This window comes from Mastomys coucha, unplaced genomic scaffold (assembly GCF_008632895.1).
Source record: "Mastomys coucha isolate ucsf_1 unplaced genomic scaffold, UCSF_Mcou_1 pScaffold5, whole genome shotgun sequence".
NCBI lineage: Eukaryota > Metazoa > Chordata > Mammalia > Rodentia > Muridae > Mastomys > Mastomys coucha.
The window spans coordinates 73,266,879-73,280,885 of NW_022196911.1; the positions used below are offsets into that span (position 1 = coordinate 73,266,879).

The following is a 14,007-nucleotide window of genomic DNA, read 5'->3' on the forward strand; positions in this document are numbered from 1 at the left end:
TCGAACTCAGAAATCCGCCTGCCTCTGCCTCCCAAGTGCTGGGATTAAAGGCGTGTGCCACCACTGCTAGAAGTGCTTTCCTAACGTGCAAGATTCTGGGTCCAACCCAGAGCAGCACAATGATATGCACGTGTATAAGATGCAAAAAGTATAAACCATTGATGGCTAGCAGGTAAGAGCACATTCCACCGAGCCTGACTACCCAAGTTCAATCCCCAGAACCCCAAAGAACCCAAAGCGTTGACAATTCCCACAAGCTGTCATCTGACCTCCACATATGCATACATGTAAACACAAAATAAATAAATTTAAAATATATAAATAATTCTGAACAAAAAGTATAAACTGATCTTCAAAAGTATAGAATGCAGGCTGGAGAGGGCTCAAAGGTTAAGAGCACCGACTGCTCTTCCAAAGGTCTAGAGTTCAATTCCCAGCAACCACATGGTGGCTCACAACCATCTGTAATGAGATCTGATGCCCTCTTCTGATATGTCTGACAGCTGCAGTATACTCATATACATAAAATAAATAAATCTTATTTAAAAAAAATAAAAAAGTAGGGGGCTGGAGAGCTGGCTCAGCAGTTAAGAGCACTGACTGCTCTTCCAGAGGTCCTGAGTTCAATTCCCAGCAACTACATGGAAAAAAATAAAAACTAATAATTTTTTTTAAAATATATAGAATGTAATTCACTAATTTTTTTTCCCCTCCAATAAGGGAATGTAACACACACACACACACACACACACACACACACACACAAAGCCTCACACTTTTATTAGACAAACATTTTATAAATAGGCTACATTCTTAAACCCTACAACTCACTCTCTTAAATATTAAGCCCCCTATGTTTATTCATAAACATATTAATCAACTAATATAAAGTCAACAATCTGCTGAGTGTTTGTTATGCATCATGAGTATATTAAGCAAGTAGAGATCACCCTATTTAAATCTAGCAACTCAGTAAATACTATCTTCACAAAAAGTTAAGACTTAAAACAAGTAAGACAGCTCAGCATGTAAAGATGCTTCCTGCCAACCCCGATGGCATAAATTAGTATGTGATATATGTGAAGGAGGGCAGAACAGACTCTCAAGTTGTCTTCTTATGCACCCACAATTGTGATTAAAGAAAAAAGTTCTTTAAGCTAAGGAAAATATGCAGCTTATAAATGCTATCATTAAAATATAGTAATTAGGCCAGAGAGGTGGGTAAAGGCTCTTGTTGCTAAGCTTAACAGCACAAATTCAATCTTCAAGACCCACATGGCGAAATGAGAGAACCAACTCCTGCAAACTGTCCTCTTACCTCCATATATATGATGCCACCCTCGCTCAAATAAAGAAATAAATGTAATAATTTTTAAGGTTCAAATTTAAAATATGCCAGTTTTACTATGGTTGATTCTGTCCCCATGCCCTTAACTAATAACTCAGAAACTGAACTTTACATGTTTTTCTAAATGTAATTCACCTGAATAAAATTATTTGATCAAAAATTTTAACAAGGACTACAGATGGCTCAGCAGTCAAGATCACTTGCTGCTCTTGCAAATGACCTTGGTTCAGTTCTCAGCACCCAAATGGTAGAGCACAACCAATAAGCCAGATCCAAGGCATTTGATGGCCTCTTTTGGCTTCTGGGAACCAGGTATACACATGGTACACAGAGATACATAAGTGCAGACAAGGTACTCAAACATTTAATGGATGTTAAATAATCTTAAAAGAATTTTTAAAAAACTTATCAGGGGGCTGGAGAGATGGCTCAGTGGTTAAGAGCACTGACTGTTCTTCCAGAGGTCCTGAGTTCAATTCCCAGCAACCACATGGTGGCTCACAACCATCTGTAATGGAATCTGATGCCCTCTTCTGGTGTGTCTGAAGAAAGCAACTATGTTCACATACATAAAATAAATAAATAAATCTAAAAAAAAAAAAAAAACTTATGTCAGGCTGAAGAGATGGCTGAGCAATTAAGAGCACTGAATGCTCTTCCAGAGAACCTAGATTCAATTCCCAGCAACCACACAGCAGCTCACAACTGACTATAAGTCCAAGATTCAACACTCTCACCCAAACATATATGCAGGCAAAACACCAATGGGGACGGGTGGGTGGGTAAGTGCCTTCTTTGCTCAAAAATAAGCCAGGAAATTGTTAAATATGATGGGTACATCTATAATCTCAGTACCTGGGACTCCATTCTGTACAGCATAGCAAAAAGCAGGAAGAGCTGGAGAAGTGCTGATATACCACCCATGCACAGAGACCTGGTTTCAATCCCCAACACCACCAAAAAAAAAGTATATATATGTATATGTATGTGTGTATATGTATATATGTGTGTGTGTGTATATATATATATATATATATATATATATATATATATATATATATAGGAGTATGCCTATTATCCCAGCTCTGAGAGGTGAAGCAGGAAAATTAGAAATTCAGTCATCCTCAGCTATACAGCCACGTCCACAGCCAGCCTGGCTACATAAATCCTGACTTGATAAATACGTAGCACATAACTGATGCTTGTTTTAGATGGAGTTTCCTTAGGTTGCCCAGCCTGGCCTGGAACTAAAGAGATCCTGCTTACTTTAGGCTCCCGAGTAGTAAACTGGCATGTTTAGCAGATCAGCATGTCTACTAAGCAAAGTATTTGTTTAGTAATGTATACTCTTACTTATAGACAAGGTTTTCAGTTTTTTTAAAAAGATTTATTTTATATAAGTACACTCTCATTGTCCTCAGACACACCCAGAAGAGGGTATCAGTCCCATTACAGATGGTTGTGAGCCACCATGTGGTTTCTGGGATTTGAACTCAGGACCTCTGGAAGAGCAGTCAGTGCTCTTAACCACTGAGCCATCTCTCCAGCCCCAAGGTTTTCATTTTAAGAAACTCTTCCACCTTTTATTGACCTCTTAATTGTCACTATTTAAACTATAATTCAGAACAACAAAAATCTGCTTCTACTACAAATGGAAGAGACTGACAAGAGAAACAAGTACTTGTTACCAAATGATGACAGAAACGTCTCAACTGAAAAGAAGTGTTTCTAGTAGCCAGGAATTCTTGTTTGTTTGTTTGTTTTTAAAGCAATGAGACACCATTAACAAAACTAAACATCAAATTTTATCACTAAAAATTCAATACTTTAACCCACCAAAAGAATAAAATGGAATGAAACAATATAGGTTTTTATCTTCTCACTTACATTTCATAACAGGAAATCTTGAATATATTTTTTAAAAATCCAGCCATGAACAAGTTCAGAAACCTAAAAGGTAGATGAACATATGTTGGCACTCTATTTAATGGGACAGTCCCAATTTTATGTAGAATCTGACTATACAAACTTGACTTTTTAAGTGATTCATTCATATATGATTCTGAACTGAACAGCAGCCCTTCACCAAAAAGCTACTAATTTCTGAATAGTTAAGTCAGAAAAAGTGAAATTTGTTGTTATAATAGACTACTGATTACCAAAGAGATATGAATGAGAAATAAAGTAATTTTAATATATAAACCAGGCAAACATAGAAGAGCATTTCTAGATGACATGAAGAAAATAATCTTAATTCTAGTTCAAATGTCAACAGCTGACCCCTATAACATTTGGTTTTACCAATTATTCATATCTAGTAAAAATGACCAAATTTTGTTTTTTAGTCTGTACTCCTGGCTGGCCTGGAACTCACTATATAGATCACCCTGCCTTGGCTCCCAAGTGCTGGAGATTATAATCATGTGCCCTATGCATAGCTAAAATCAGCAAAATTTTAATATTCATTCTCTCTCTCCCTCCCTCCATACCTACCTACCCCTATCTATCTATCTATCTCTATCCCCCCACACACACACCTCTCTCGAAGAGAGAATCTCAAACTGTGTAAGCCCTGGCTGGCCAAGAACTTGCTATGTAGACCAGAGAAAGATCCACATGTCTCCCAAGTGCTAGGATCAAAAGTGTGTACCACTAAACCAGAGTACAACCAGCAAATTATTAAACTACACTCTTATGGTTAGTTAAGAGCCTCCAATCAGCTGGACAGTGGTGTCACATGCCTTTAATCCCAGCACTTGAGAGGCAGAGGCAGGTGGATTTCTGAGTTTGAGGCCAGCCTGGTCTACAGAATGAGTTCCAGGACAGCCAGGGCTACACAGAGAAACCTTGTATCAAAAAAACAAAAAACAAAAATAAAATAAAATAAAATGATGCTGTTAGCACTTGCTGTTGTTCTTGAAAAGAACCAGGGTTCAGTTCTCAGCACCCACATGGCAGCTCACAACCATCTATTTAAGTCCTTTTCCAGGGGGATCTCATGCCTTCTTCTGGACTCTTTGGCAACGAGGCACACACATGGTACACATACATATATACATACATACATGCATGCATACATGCAAAACGAGTCATACACATTTGAAAGAGAGGGAGGCAGAGAGGAGATGATGAGAGAGAACTCATTTGGAACACCAAATTTAAGTATTCTAATTAGTGTGTTTGTTATTGGTAGAATAGCACTATAGCCTGGAACTAAATATGCCTTAATATACAGACATTTAGGACAGGGTCTTGTATAACCCAGTCTAGCTTCAAACTTAATCTGTAGTGAAGATGGTCTTTAACTTTTGAATCTTCCTGCCTCTACCTTCATGCTGGGATTACAGACCACTGACAGAATTACAAGCATGTTCTACCATACCCAGTTTATATGCTTTTGGAGACTGAAACTAGGTCCTTAAGCTCATTACTGACTTATATCCCTAGCCCTAAGATATAATTATTTTATATTAACATACAAATAATTATCATAACCAAAACTCTCCAGAAATCTGTATTACAGAATATATAGCAATTATTTTCTATTTAATTTTTACAAATATTTGGTTCTGTATACTACTATATCCCCTTTAAACCTTTCAAACAGCAAGGATGTAACTCAGTGATAAGCTTACTTACCTAGCACCCTCAAAGCCCTGGGTTTCAGAACAAAATAGGTAACTTTCATCAGAGTTTAAATTTGAGACATCTTTATAATGGAAGCAATGTTTTGATACTATTAAGATATTCTTGGTGCAAGGAAGATGGCTCAGTGGTTAACAACAGTTGCTGAAGAAGCACGAGGGTCTGAGTTCAAATTTCCAGAATGCATATAAAAACTTAGCTAATGCCCATGAGCTCCTGCCCAGCATTGTGGGAAGCAAAGAAAGAAGCAGCAAAGGGTCTTGTTTTCCATCAGCCTACCCCTAGATTCAGCCAAGATACCCTGTTTTTAAAGGAATAAGACAGACAACGATAAAGCAGGAAACAACATCCTCCTCGAGCCCTCCCACTCCGTCTACACACACACACACACACACACACACACACACTTTTTAAAAGACACTCTTAGATCAGTCCTGAGGGAGCATGCCTGTAATCCCAGTTCAAAAGTGAGAAGCAAGCCTCTGCAGCAAGTTCAGGATACCCAGGTCTACCTACTGAGTTTCAGGCCATACAATATTCACAGTGACATGCTTAAAAAAATTTTTTTAAAAGTACTTTGATTATTAAAAGCCTCTAAACCAGTTGATTCTTAGAAATTCTTCTACTTATAAAACATGAGAATAGTAACCAAATTAACAAATCAGATATCAGAATGCCAAAAATTAAGTCATTAAAAGGGAATCCAGAGAAAGAGCCAGTTGTGAAAGAACAGGAAGTGATGTACACTCCATTTTGTGGATGAACTATTTAGAAACATAAGCACCACACTAATCTGGAATCAACTCAGACTAACAACTCTCAGTATTGTCTGACAGTGCCATCAGGGGTCATGAAATAACCCTCAGGCAGTTTTTTCCTTAATAATGAATTTATTTAACTGATCACCAACATATTTTTGCCATTTTTAGGGAAGAGCTCCTACCAACTATAAAGATGCCTTGGTTCCAGTATGAATCAGTAAAGCAATTAACCTATACCCTGTGTATGTCCTTAAATTTTATAGCTATTGATAAATCCAATCTTCTTGCATCTTTCCAAGATAAAATCAGTCACTCTTTACTAAGCAGTATGTTTGGAATCATCCTTGCTAGTATGATATGAATCCATTATCAACAACAAACTATGAAGCAGAAGATTAGGTATTACAGCATAATTTTTCCTGAATGAGAAGAAAGTTACATATTCTGCAACGTGTACTTTATGTCTTGAAGTAAAGATTCAAATGAAGCTGGGTACAGTAGCTCAGCACTCAGAAGGCTGAGATAGGACTGCCACAGGTTCAAGACCAGCTAGGACTGCATAGTAAGATCCTGCCTAGCCAGGCAGTGGTGGCACACACCTTTAATCCCAGCACTTGGGAGGCAGAGGCAGGTGGATTTCTGAGTTCGAGGCCAGCCTGAAACCCTGTCTTAAAAAAATAAAAAAATTAAAAAAAATTAAAAAAAAAACAGACAAACAAAACAAAACAAAACAAAAGAGGATCTGCCTCAACAAAAACAAATTCTAAGCACAGGTGAGATAGGAGATTCAGTTCAGGGATAGCCTCAGCTACACAGCATTTGAAGACAATCTGGACTATATAAAACCTTGTTTCCCCAACACCATCCCCCCAAAAAGAGAGACAGATTCAAATCAATGGTGCTATTTACATTAAATGGACTGAGATGAATATTAAAAGAATAAGGCAGAAATGTCCATGTTTTGAGAAAAACATAATGCAGCATTCCTAAATACTATGAAATTTTAAGAGAAGAATTTAGGACAGGCATGGTGGCCCACACCTTTAATCCTAGCACACAGCAGGCAGAGACAGGCAGATCTCTTGTGAATTTGAGGCCAACCTAGCCTACATACCAAGTCATAGGCCAGCCAGAGAACTCACTTAAGCCTATATACACAGTATAGTGAGATGCTGTTTCAAAAGAAAAGTTTAAACTGGAATATGAAAGCACACACCTGTCATTCTAGAACTTGGGAGGCTGGAGACAGAGTTATCAGGAGTTTACAGTCATCCTCAGCTACAGTTATATCAGCCTGGACTACATGAGAAAGAACTTAAGTAAATGCCTAGCAGTACTGCTACATCTTTAATCCTTGTACTCATAATTTAAAAATAACTCATTAAGAAAAGCTAGACAAGGGGCTGAAGAGATGGCTCAGCAGTTAAGAGCACTGACTGCTCTTCTGGAGGTCCTGAGTTCAAATCCCACAACCACATGGTGGCTCACAACCACCCGTAATGAGATCTGATGTCCTCTTCTGGTGTGTCTGAGGACAGCTACAGTGTACTTACATATAATAAATAAATAAATCTTAAAAAAAAAAGAAGAAAAGCTAGACACAAAATGTGATGTTGATAAAATATCAAGATAATTCACTAGCATAGTTTAGCAATCTTTATTACTGCTAATATTCACATATAGACCATTTTTAAAACACTTCACTAGTAAATTAAACAATTAAAAAAAAAATGGACCCAGGTGTGGAGGCTTACACCTGTAATCCCAGCACAAAAGAGGGTGAGAGGCAGAATTGCTGAGTTCAAGGCAGTATGAATACATACTATCTATAAGTTGGGGAGGATTGTACACCAAGATTCTGTTAAAGATGAGAGAAAAAGTAAAAAGTATATATCAAAACTTCTTCAAGCCAGGCAGTGGTAGTGCATGCCTTTAATCCCAGCACTTGGGAGGTAGAGGCAGGTGGATTTCTGAGTTCGAGGCCAGCCTGGTCTACAGAGTGAGTTCCAGGACAGCCAGGGCTACACAGAGAAACCCTGTCTTGAAAAACCAAAAAGACTTCTTCAGGACTTGAAGGCTAAGTTTTTGTTTCAAAAGGCACTTACCAGAATGCTAAAACTGTTATTTTTGATTCTACTCTACTAACCACAAAAATCAACAAGTTCTACTGCCCAGACAAGATGGTTTCTTTTAAAATAAGTATGACATGAAGTAAAAAAGAAAAAAAAAAAAAAATGAGTACATAACACAGATCATAACATAATTAGGAGCATTACCTTACATTTCCATAAGAAGGAGTATCTGCTACATGAAAGTTTGTAACAATTTTCAGAAACTTTATCAATGTCATGAAAAATATGATAAACCTTAAAAAGTCACAGCCCAGGGGCAAAGGTCTGATTATCCTAGCTAGAATGCAATAATGTCTAATAATTCTCAAAGAACTACAAAAGTCAAAGGGGGAAAAGAGAAAGAATGGGAGAAATTTTTTTTTTTTTTTAAATCCTAACGAAAACTACCGGACCCTTCAACAGTTCATCCAGGAAGCCTCCCCTCTCTCAAAACAGAGTAAGAAAGACATCAAAACTGTTCTAATACTAGGCCATATCCCAACAGTAACAAGAGCGGACATACTTCCCATGGACATATCTCAGGGGAAGAATCCGAACAGTATTGTAATCGATTTAAAAACCAAAGGGAGGGACTAACCTCTCCAAGGGAAGCGCCATGGCTTGCCTCTCCCGCCCCCCACCCCCACTTCAGTGTCTACATGGGTATGTGTACGAAGAAACTGACTTGGACTCCTGCAGCACTGCAGTAGATCAGAAGATGGGGGGGGGGGTGCTTCCATCACCCCTTACATTAGAAAGGTATAGATTTCCTTGGGGAGGAGTGGAAATCATCCAGTTGGCTGCCCAGAGCATTCTCCACTCCCAAGAATACAGACGCTACAAAGGAGGAGGAGCGGGATGAGCAGAGAGACCAGAAAGGGACCTCGCGCCTTTAAATCGGGGTGCACGTCAACTCAAATCTCCCTACTAGAGCCACACCTTCTTAGAAACATCCCCTTCCACCACCACCTCTTCCGGTGACCCTTAGGAAAAAGGAATGCAATCGCTCTGGCCCCTCAAAACAGGAGGGCGCCCAGCTCACCCGTTTCTCCACCCCACCCACAGATTCACAGACCCTCCCTGTCTCCCTCCCCCACCCTACCCCCAGATCCCTTCTTCCACCCAGAGAGGCCTGAGTGGGCAGAATTTCCCCGCCCCCTCCATGTCTTCCTCTCCCAAAGCAGAGGTGCCCTTACCCCTTCGCCGGCAGGTCTGGGGCAGAGCAGACGGGCGCAGACCCCTGGAGCGCTCCGGTGGCCGCAGCGCTGGGGAGCGAGGAGTGAGGAGGAGGGGGCCCGGCGACGGACCGCCGCCCCCCCCCCAGCCACCCAGCCCGAGCTCTACGACAAGGGGCCGGGGGGAGGGAGGGGGGGGACGAGGGGACGCCCGGGGTCGAGGAGGCGCCCTGAACGCTCGGGCTCAGTTAAGATGGCGCGGGGGAAGTGCCGGGAGTCGCCGCCGCCGCCGCCTCGGGGGAACCGGCCCGGGCCTCGGCCGCCTCCGGTCCTCCCAGCCGAGGCCCTGTCGGTCCCCCGCCGCGGCCCCTTGGCGGGCGGGCCCACGCGCACCCCTCCGCCACCACCACCACCACCCCTGGGAAGGGGGCGCTCACAAAGAGAAGAGAGGCCGCGGGCCGTCGGGCCGCGGGGCGGGGTCCCCAGGGGCCGGAAGGCCTGGGAGGTTCGCGACGGCTCCGCGCTCTCAGCCCGCGAAGGGCGCAAGGCGAGCGGGACCCCTCCTCTCCCCTCAAGCGGGCGGCGGCACCGGCTCACACTCTTCGCCACCCTCCCTCTCTCCTTCCAAGCCCTGAAGCCACAGAGCTCGGCCGCTGCCCAGGTTGCCCCCCCCTTCCCGACACCACTCCCCTCCTCCCGACAGACATCTCAGCTTCAGATCTCGCGAGACTCCTCGCCTGACAGGCCCGACCCTGCGCGAGACGGGACGGCGCGCGCGCGCGCGCGCAGGGGCGCGCGACCTCGGGAGCGCGCGAGAGTACTCGGCTGGGCGGAGTGGACCGAGTCGCCCCGAGTGTTAGGCTTGGTCCAGTCCCACCCTCAACTCGCCATTACCACGCGGGCGTCAGGTGCGCGCTGTTCAGCCCGGAAATCCTGGGGAGAAGAGCTGGTAGCAGTCCTTCCCTCTTCCCACCTCCAGAACATCAGCCTCCCACTATCACTGCCAAAGAGAAACTTTGCTCCAGAGTGGAGACCATCTCATTCCTACACACCTTCTCCGAGGGTCCAGGGATAAACTTCGCAGCACAACCACTACATACCTGCGTTTGTGCGGTTCGGATGGTTAAATAGTTTCAGATGGTTAAATAGTTTGGGAGCACGGAGCGGGGGTGGTGCACCCCTTTAATCCCAGCACTTGGGAGGCAGAGGCAGGTGGATGTCTGAGTTCAAGGCCAGCCTGGTCTACAGAGTGAATTCCAAGACAGCCAGGGCTACACAGAGAAACTCTGTCTCGGGGAAAAAATAAAAAAAATTTTAAAAAAAGTTTGGGAACGGCAGTTAGACTTGCATATAAGCCATCCTATAAATTTGTGACAGAAGAAAAGGAACTTTAAAGGGCTTTGTAGACTTAGAGTAAAAACCTTTTTTCAGTATAAAAGAAGCAAATTGGCCAGTAATCAAGAAGCAGAGGCAGGTAGATTGAGTTCTAGACCAGCCTGGTCTCCCTAGTGCTTTCTGGGTTAGTCAGGGATACACAGTGAAACCCAGTCTAAAAGCAGCAAAGTAAAGTAACCTGTGTAGAAAAGATGTAAATCTTAGCTCACCTCTTTAGAAGTGATTTTTAAATACACACACACCGTCTTCAGTCACCCCTGATCGATGGCTAGCCTAGGACTCTTTATGTAGAACAGGCTGTAACTGTTATTGAGGCTAACAAGTGACCTGGGGGTTGATGGGGCACACCTGTATTCTGTAATACCATCACACAAGAGGCTGAGGCAGGAAATCATGAACCTGAGTTAGAGGCCAGCTTGAGCTATATTTTAACAACCTCTCTAGATATAGATAGATAGATAGATAGATAGATAGATAGATAGATAGTAGATAGATAGGGGGTCAGAAATTGAGAGCAAGTACTGCTTAGTCTTGAAGAGGACAGTTTTCCAGCACCCATGTGGGGCAACTCATAAGCAACTGTGAGCATGTGTGTGTGTGTGTGTGTTCCTAGTGTGGTGGCCTATGGCTGTACCTCTCCCAGCATTTTGTTGTTTGTTGTGGATGCAAGAGAATCAACAGTTCAAAGTGAAAGTTAACTTGGCATAAGGAATTTGAGCCAATCTGGGTTATGTAAAGCTCAATCTCAAAACCAAGCAAACAAACAAAAATAAATGCCTAAAGTCATTTAAGAAAGCAAACGCTGGGGCTAGGGAGATGACTCAGCTGATAAAGTGCTTGCCCAATTAGCAGGAGGTCATCAGTTTGGATCCCCAGTACCCACATGGTATGCACCTATAATCCCCATACTGGGGAGGTAGAGCTGAGAGGATGCTAGGGACAGCAGCCAGTCCAGCCAAATACGGCAAATTCCAATCTTAAGAGACATTGGTTCAAAAAACAAAGTGAAGGGTTAGCAAGATGACTCAGTGGATAAAAGCTCTTGCCTTGAAAACCTGCGGATCTGAGTTCAGTCCCAGGAACTCAGGCAAAGTTCCTGATTCCACAAAGTTCTCCTCTGATCTCCATATCTCTGCATTGCAATGTTCATGCCTACATACACACATCATACACCCACATACTAAAAATACATTTTTTTTTTAAAGTGGAGAGCTGCCAGGCATGGTGGCTCATACCTTCAGACCCAACACTGGAGAGGCAGAGGTAGGTAGACTTCTGTGAGTTCAAGACCATCCTGGTCTACAGAGTGAGTTCTAGGACAGCTAGGGCTATATACAGAAATCCTATCTTTAAAAAAAAGAAGAAGAAGTAGGAGAAGGAGAAGAAGAGGAAGAAGAAGGAAGAAGAGGAGGAGAAGGAGGAGGAGGAGGAGAAGGAGAAGAAGAAGAAATCACCTGGTGGGGATGTTTAGCATCTAGCATCTGTATATACAAGTTTCCAAACACATGCACATACAATTATGGATTAGCTGGGTGATAGCACATGACTGTAATCTTACCACTTGGAAGGCAGAAGCAGGAGGATGGAGTTCCAGGCCAACCTTGGCTATATAGTAAGACCAACTGTCAACAATGACAATGAAAAGGAGAAAGAAACAGAAAAGGAACAGAAAATCTCTGGCCTGGGGAGAGTTCAGATGCACAGCAGTTGCCTAACACACAAAAAGCCCTAAATTAGACTCCCTGACACCACAATGGTGGCTCTTTAACCAACATAACAACTACAATAAATAGATCTGTCCTGGGAGTTTTATGAGTAAAACTTTACGGGGGGGTGGAAGCAAAAAAAAAAAAAAATGCCTGGCAGGATACTCTTATCTTTGTAAGAATGTTGTGTGGATGCTGTTTATAAAACTATGTTCGAGCTAGGCGGTGGTGGTGCATGCCTATAGTCCCAGCACTTGGGAGGCAGAGGCAGGCAGATTTCTGAGTTCAAGACCAGCCTGGTCTACAGAGTGAGTTCCAGGACAGCCAGGGCTACCCAGAGAAAACCCGTCTTGAAAAGGAAAAGAAAAAAAACTATGTTGGGGGACTGTTTGATTAATTGATTTATATGTATTTATTATTCATTTATCTGTTTTTGAGTCAAGGTATCTCTGTGTACCCCTGGATGTCCTGAGCTCAAAATGTATACCAGGCTGGCCCCAAACTTACTGAGATTCTCCTGTCTCTGCACCCAAGTGCTGTTCTTTTTATTCTTTAATTGAATGGGTGTGGATGGGTGGATGGGTGTGTGCGATGGTGGGTGGGGGTGCGATGGTGGGTGGATATGGGTGTGGGGGGGTGATGGGTTGGGTGGGTGTGAGTCTGTGACGGTGAGTATATACATGTGAGTAAGGATCCCTGCAGAGGCCAGAGACTTCAGAACACCCTAAGGCTGGAATTACAGGCACTTATGAACCAGTTCAGATTCCCTGGAGATATATTTACTCCAGACTAGTTTTAGGTTTTTTGGTTTTTTGGGTTTGGTTTGTTTGTTTGTTTGTTTTTTCAAGGCAGGGTTTCTCTGTATAGCCCTGGCTGTCATGGAACTCATTGGCTGTCATAGAACTCAGCCTGTAGACCAGGCTGGCCTTGAACTCAGAAATCCACCTTCCTCTGCCTCCCAAGTGCTGGGATTATAGGCATGCACCACCACTGCCTGGCTTAGGTTTGGTTTAAAAAAAAAAAGAAGAAGGGCTGGTGAGATGGCTCAGCGGGTAAGAGTGCTGATTGCTCTTCCAAAGGTCATGAGTTCAAATCCCAGCAACCACATGGTGGCTCACAACCACCCATAATGAGATCTGACACCCTCCTCTGGTGCGTCTGAAGACAGCGACAGTGTACTTGTAATAAATAAATAATAAATAAATTAAAAAAAAGAAGTTTAAAATAAATAAATTTAAAAAAAGAAAAGATTTATCTATTTTATATATGTGAGTCTTCAGACACACTACAAGAGGGCATCAAATCCCACTATAGATGGTTGTGGGCCACCATGTGGTTGCTGGGAATTGAACTCAGGACCTCTGGAAGAGCAGTCAGTGCTCTTAACCACTGAGCCATCTCTCCAGCTTTAGGGGTTTTATTTGATACAGAGTCTCCACAAAGTACCTCAGACTGACCTTGAACTCATTACATACCCCAGGCAGGCTAACTTCAAAGTTAAGGCCATCCTCTTGCCCCAATCTTCAATGTACTAAATTACAGATGTGCACCCCCATGGCTGGCTCCCATTTGGTGTTTTTATATTTTGTGTCTGCCACTACTCCACTCTTATATTTAACCTCCACCTCAGCTCTGACAGGCAGACCCACTCCTCCCCATTTCCCTAGCACAAGCTGTTTCAAGTTGCTTAGGGCTGAGAATTGAACTCAGATTTTCAAACCAAAAAAAAAAATTTTTTTCCCACCATCTTGACCTATTATTACTATACTATTAACTATTAATATGGTGTTGCCAGAGTGTAGATCAAATTCCTAAGCCTTCTCTGATTCACCAATGCCCTACAAAATTCAAGTTAAATGTCATCTC

The 14,007-nt window shown here is 42.6% G+C and overlaps 1 protein-coding gene across 1 annotated transcript in view; it reads right to left on the reverse strand.

The window, feature by feature from the left end:
• Positions 1-9,409, reverse strand: part of Taok1 (TAO kinase 1) — an 88,667-nt gene extending 79,258 nt beyond the window's left edge. Inside the window, exons 1-2 of the mRNA XM_031354046.1 lie at positions 9,062-9,409; positions 3,236-3,298 (exon numbers count right to left, since the gene is read on the reverse strand). The gene's annotated coding sequence lies outside the window, so the exon portion shown is untranslated. The remainder of the gene's footprint in view (positions 1-3,235; positions 3,299-9,061) is intronic.
• Positions 9,410-14,007: the final 4,598 nt, after the last annotated feature.